Below are 6,877 nucleotides of genomic sequence, written 5' to 3'. Positions count from 1 at the left end.
TAAATTTTCGCACTTGGCATACATACTCATAGTTTGGTCTGCATAAAATGTTATTTATTAGAATTTGGGCATTTGGGTATGAAGTTGTTTCCAGACTTACAAATATTACAAATTTGAGATAACTTCAAAAAAAAGTAATTGTTGCATGCGTCATTGTCATTTATTCAAATATTGAGGACATGACCATTTGAATTTGTGTGTTTGCTTGCTTACCAAATTAAAGATGATTTTTTACACCAATTACATTGATGAGCTAACCATTAGATGCACCACGTGAGAGATACTACAAACACCATGTTAAGCACTTCACTCTCCACTTTAAAAAGAACCACAGGGGCTTGGCCTTGACCCACTTATAGGTGCATTGAAAAAGGTATTGATAGAGCTTTGCACTTTGCTCTTATCAATCCTCAATAATAATAATGGTATATATAATGTTCTAATTCAACCTTGACAATTTAGTTTCATTATTTGTTTTTAATTGATGGATTATATAAGCCCAACTTTGACTTGGAATCCCCCGAATGCGGGTGGTTGTTAGCAATACAGGGCCCATGGCTTGTCAGCAGGGCAGGTGTCCACCCGGACAAGCCACGTACACCCAAAGGACAAGCCTTAAACACACAGGCATGCAGCATTCAAGGAGGGTAGTTAATTCTGGTTGCAGAGCCGTCCCCTCGGCATTCACTGCGAGCATTGAAACGCTAACCATGGCTCTTCATAGCCGGAAGCTCTCGGACATTCTCCCGCATTTCTCGCCTGCACCGATTCTGATCTTGAAGGAAGTGGCGGAGGCTCAATGCTTCGGCTCTCTGTCAGGCTCTGAGAGCGATTGCGACGGTTCAGGTGCTATAGACCGGAGCAATTGGAAAGCTTCCCGGCAGTTCAGTCGTGAACCTGGTCGTTTGGAGGTGCTGCATACCTTCCATCCGCAGTCTTGCTGGGGAATTGGGAGTCTGGTTCAGGGGAATAATCTGTGTGTACACGCCCGCCATCCGCACACCTTCAGAATGCAGCGTGAACGGCTTCGGGGTACCAGTCGACGGGGCAGTTTCAGTGGAAGAGCCCCTTCTCCCTCCTCCTCCATTGAAGATTCCTCTGAGCATAGAAGACCAAGAGGAAGGCCTCCGGGCAGAGGAAGAGTTGCGGAACCTCCGGAGCGAATGGAGTGCGGGCATACTGAGCATCCAATGGTTAGATATCGCCTTCCCTGCACTCTGTCCAATTCTACCTTCTTCGTCACTGTTTCAGTTGAACATTGCCAAAATCAGTGGGGAGATGATGATGCTCCTCGCGCTGACCCTCCGCGGAATCTTGGGGTTGTCCCGACTGTGGACATGGAATTTCCGGCCGTTGATATGCTGAGGCCTGTTCATGATCCTGGAGTTGGTCCAAGCGAGCCTGTGCAGCGCAATGTCGGTAAGGGTAAGGCTATTCTCCAGCCTCCCTGCTGCAAGATGGAGGATGAGCCACAGACTACGGATGAAGGCTAGTTCGCGCTCCAGGTTTCTCTGCATGATTTTTCTCTCTGTCAGCTCTCTTTGCGACCACATATGTATCTTCACTCAGTCTTTTTGTACTTCTGTTCATCTCTGTTATGGTGTCGGTTATCTGTTACTTCTGTAATGGTGTCTATGTGTCTATCGTGTCTATGGTGTCTACGTGTCGGTTATGTGTCTATGTTGTCTCAGTCCATGTGCCGGCTACAAAAGCGTCACTCTGGTTCCAGCTTTTGTAATCCTGATATGAACATTCTCGTGTTTACAGTCGGTCCCAGGACCAGTTTTACAGGGCCGCGGCCCTGGTGTAATACTGATAATGTAATTTGGCTCTCGCTGTAATATATTTTAGCTCAGTCTTATTTAGAAAAAAAAAACTTTGACTTGGAATCTCTACTTTGCACCCATCTCTCATTTATAATTTTTGAAGTAAAAATGAACCTTTTGATTTCTATTAAAGACATACTTTTCTTCCCATGAGAATATTGTTTGAAGAATGCTTTAACAGATACTTACCTTAGCTTTATGACAGTGGCATAATTCACTTTCAACTATGGACTCTTCCTGACCTGTGGATACCAAAAAAAAATTGGGCTGTGGCTTGTATCGTTGCCTCTACTACATAGTTGGTTAAATTTGTTTGTGATAGACCATGGTGCATAGGCTCTTCCTTGCAGATTGGAACACGCTCTTGGTGGCTTTGATAGACCTATGGCCTTGGATTTTCATCACCAAAGTAATCTCACCCTCATCACTCTCCATTATGGATGCATATTCCAATAGGACACCATTGTCATTCCAACAATGAAATGGCCTCAAAGTCAATCATGTTGCAGACCTGGCACTGCAAACCATGTTTCAAATATATGCTTGTGAATCATGCATGGATTCTTACAATTATGTGGGTATACATATGAGAAAATCTACCCTCATATCCATATTCAATTTGCACTCTTATTAGTGGGAAAATTATTCTTGTCATTCTTGATTCTGGCATAACAAATCCATGGTCGTGGATGATTGCTTGTTGCATCACAGATGCATGGGCGTGGAATTTTGTTGCATAGATTTATGTGATACATGGGAGACCATTATCAAATCAACACAACAACATATATGTGACTCATGTTCCATAGTGCAATAAAGTTTCAACGAGGCATAATTAAGAGGAGTAAAGGGCACATGCATGGTGAAGGCATGCATGCACCAATCTTAGTTTGTTTCTAGTTTTTCCACCTTCAAATTTCTATTGTTTCAAACTTAGAAAACTGCAGTTTAGCTCAGTTCCTGTTTTATATCACTTGAATTTTTGAGTTGTTATTCTATTTTGATTTATTTTGTTTTTTCAGTTTTAGGAAAGAGAAAGAATTCAAATAGATAGGGCACTGATCCCAAAGAAAACATTGAACCATCAAGTGCACTTGGTACTGGGAACATGAATGGAAGTGGCCACCAACTATTACTCAAAACATCAACTAGATATGATAGTGGTCTATTACTCCAACGCTTAATATAATCTACACTTTGCAACTGTTTGCAGAGAGCTGACTTTGGAGCCAAAGTTCCTCAAGTCTGAGTTGAGGGTTGGCCATAAAGGTTCCATGGTCATAATATAAATAAAGAGATATGGTAGCAAATAGCAACAAGGTAGTGGGTGAACATCCATGTGCAACATGGTTTCTTTGTGAAGCTCAGTTAAAACTCAATGATCATGTTTTGAATTCATAAGCCTGTAACATCACCTATCATTAGGGGAATTTTGAGGTCTAAAATGGGCCTCCTAAGGAAATGATCAAATAATAGTGGAAATAATAAAATAAGATTAGATTACATCATCAAATTTTAGAGGGAAAAATTAAAAACTATTTTTTCAACTCATATTTTCAACTTATCTCCCTATGGGTTTACTCAAATTTCGAGTGGCAACACTCATTGGATGAAAAAATTGATTCCTCATCCAAGTAGTACCCATGTTTCATACTTTTTATGGAACCTGCTACATGAAAAATGAGAAATACATGAAAAAATGGCAATCACGCTTTTCATTGATTTATCATTTTTCGTGTAGCAGGGTCCATCGAAAGTATGCAACATGGGTACTCCTTAGATGAGTAATTACATTTTGCATCCAACAAGTACTCCCGCTCGAAGTTTGAGTAAAACATTAGGGAGATAAGTTGAAAAAAGTAGTTTTATTATTTTATTATTTTTTAATTTTTTTACTCCAAAAATGGTGAATCACCCCCCCATGGTTGACATCGTCGTCTTGAATCCTATCACAATAACAAAGAAACCAATAGGATTCAAGATGATGATGTCAACCATGTGGGATGATTCACCATTTTTGGAGTAAAAAAGTAAAAAGATTAAAATAAAATAAAAACTATTTTTTCAACACGTATTTTCAACTTTTCTCCCTAAGGTTTGACTCAAATTTCGAGCACAAGTCCTCGTTGGATGCGAAATTTAATTATCACAATAATAAAACAATCCTTGAATTTTGGATCTAATTTATTGTGGATATGGAGATAATTTGGTGGCGAAGAATATGTCAACTACCCTTCAAGTGTTGCATTAAAATATGGGAAAGATTGTAAAACTAGAAAAAAATATGGCGAATTCTTGAAAAATATGATTTAAAGAGACATTTGAATATTCCAAACCATGACACATGTTGAAAATATGAAAGAGGTTTTTGTAAATCAGCTCGTTCCTGAAAAAATTCTCTTTCATATTTGAAAAAATAATTTTCATCTTCTCAAAAACCGCACTCGAAGTTAATGATTAAAACACGAAATCATTTAATATTTAAATCTGGAAAAATAGGCTGCAAAGATTCCTTTGTATCTCCCAAACTGTGATAGTTGTGTAAAACCTGAGAGAGTTTTTCTTTAAATTATCTCATTCCCAAAAAAAAAAAATCTTTTTATTTTCAAAAATTCATTTCTAGTTGTTTGGAAACTCCACTTGAAGACAATAACTAAAACAGGGAAAAAATAGGGTGCTATAGAAAAATTCTGGCAGCATTTTTCTATTTCAATTCACAATCACCGACCACTCCTTGGTCGTAATAATATCAATTTTTTATGTGAAAATTAGAAGCACAAAATGAATATATTCCCTCACGCATTCTTCATGCCCCACTTCAAATTCAGTTTTCAATACTCTTTGTTGGCAGTTTTAATTTGATCTATTGAAATCATTATAACTTATGGCTTTTATTTTGGTAGCGCCACCTGTTGAATGACATGTCTCACATGTTGTCTGCTGATTTGGTAGTTCCTCCCTTATCATCTTACATATCATTCATTGCCTTCTATTTTGGCAGCGCCTTCATCTTATAGTGTTAGAATTAGCGCTACCAAATTAAAAGGTAATGTTCATAAAAATTTGGTAGAACCTAGACTTTAGGACCCCAATTGAGCTGACCTCAAAACTTTGAATGTGATAACATGTACTATCCCATTCTATAGAAACAATGAGGTCTTCCTCTTATGTTTTGGAACATTGTCCTTCTTGACTTGTGCTTGCATATTCTTCTCATCATATAATATTTTTTTCAAATTTTTCTTATGGCCCACTTTTCCACAATAAGGACACTTACAAGTCTTAGTGATCAATTAAGCCACCGGTCTTGCTTATGTTATTATGCTTAACAATATTTCCTTGGACTTGAAGTTCCCTGTGAAATCCATTTCTAAACCTTCATTCCCACAACTATTTCAAAACTTATTTTTCCATTTGTCTTGTTGCTAGAGTTTAGTGTTCAAATCATCAAACTTCAGCTCAACATTTGTAAAAGTATTATTAAGGGTTTCAATAAAATACTCAAATGAGGTTGTTAAACTCTTGAGAGTGATTACTTCCATATATTCTTCCATTTTATGTCCCATGACATTCCACTATTCTCCAAGGACTTTTGTCTTCAACAAATGATGTTGTAAAGATGCACTTTCATCCATTCTTCTTGAAAACAATAAATTTTTAAGGGAGAGGGCTCTACCTTTCTTTGAAGTTTCATGTAAATCCTTCAATTGCTTCCAAATATTTGCAGTATCACCTTTGGCCTGCACTTTGGCGAGCATTTCACTTTTTTATTCTTCCCATCAAACTTGGTTTGATTATTTTAGACAGTTGTTGGTCGTGTTTCTTTACCCAACACAAGCTGATCCAAATGCCTGTGCTAAAAAATGGTAAACTTTTGGTTATCCTTTTATGCTATGTTAGACAAACTAGCCATTAGAGCACAAAAAATGAACCTATATGTTGCTGAAAATAAAATGTGCAACTAAAATAGAGACTTGCAGTCAAGGAAACTATGTTTTTACCCATAGTTAAATATTGTTTCAGAGAATATATTGTCAAGGGTCTGGAATGGAACTTAACTGAAATGTTGGGTAGGACATTATAAATTATTGGACAAATAATGGCAAGGATATCATAGATCCGTAATAGGTCTTCCTGGAATTGATCTGAAGCTTTGATATCCTTTCTCTATCTTCTGCGATGTCAATTGATTTGGCAGTGCTTCTCAAAAATTTAGCACTCCTATGTTGCCAATTGATTTGGCAGCGCTTTCTGAAACCACTACTTCTATTACGTTGTCAAAATATTTGGTAGCACTTCTTTTAGGATCACTATGCTCTTACACTACCCAAGGAATTGACAGTGCCTTTTACAAACTTTTGAGCTCTTGCGCTTCCAAAAAATTTGGCAGCACTCTCTTAAAATATTTTCCCTTCTAAAACTGATTCTCATTGTTCATTCAATGGAATTTCCAAACCCACTTCAAATGTGTCCATTCGAAAGGTGTTGATCGCATTCTAGAATAGGGGGTACATCTCGGCTTGAATGTCATTCTAAAACCACACAAAACCTCAACTTTGACTACTCCAAGACATGGTCGCATTCCTTCATACTTTGACCAACAATCTAGCGAAAATTGAAAGGTATATTCAAAGTATAAAAAGGGAAAAACCCCACATATGCAAAACACCAAAATGCGTAGTCACTACAAACTCACATAGATAGCTTTATGTAGAACTCAATGATACATCCACTCATGGCTTTGAATCGATACAATGAAAATCGAAGGCAAATATGAGGTGTACCAAGTTTTAAAAGGATCGACAATGCATAAGTCGAACCACAATTTAACTATGGAAACTTCAATCAGACCATGCTGACACATTCCTTCATGGTTCTGCAGAGCGATACAACAAGAGTCGAATAGATTCAAGGAAATGGGGTGTTTTGTCTCCGTCTTAGTTAGCATCAACCAAAAAAGGGTGAATTTGCAAATACATTGTTTCTTCAATCCATTGCACTTTGTAACGACACTTGAATCATTACAGGAACACACATTCAAATTCATTTCA

At 37.7% G+C, this 6,877-nt stretch overlaps 1 pseudogene; it reads left to right on the top strand.

Annotated features, from left to right (window-relative positions):
• Positions 1 to 524: 524 nt before the first annotated feature.
• Positions 525 to 6,877, top strand: part of LOC149241911 (uncharacterized) — a 30,000-nt pseudogene continuing 23,647 nt past the window's right edge.

This window comes from Pinus tabuliformis, chromosome 8 (genome assembly GCF_031772625.1).
Source record: "Pinus tabuliformis cultivar Carrire ecotype Pingquan chromosome 8, CPIR1, whole genome shotgun sequence".
In the NCBI taxonomy this organism is placed as follows: Eukaryota; Viridiplantae; Streptophyta; class Pinopsida; order Pinales; family Pinaceae; genus Pinus; species Pinus tabuliformis.
The sequence above is the reverse complement of the archived record's forward strand: the minus strand, read 5'-3'. Positions and strand labels throughout refer to the sequence as shown.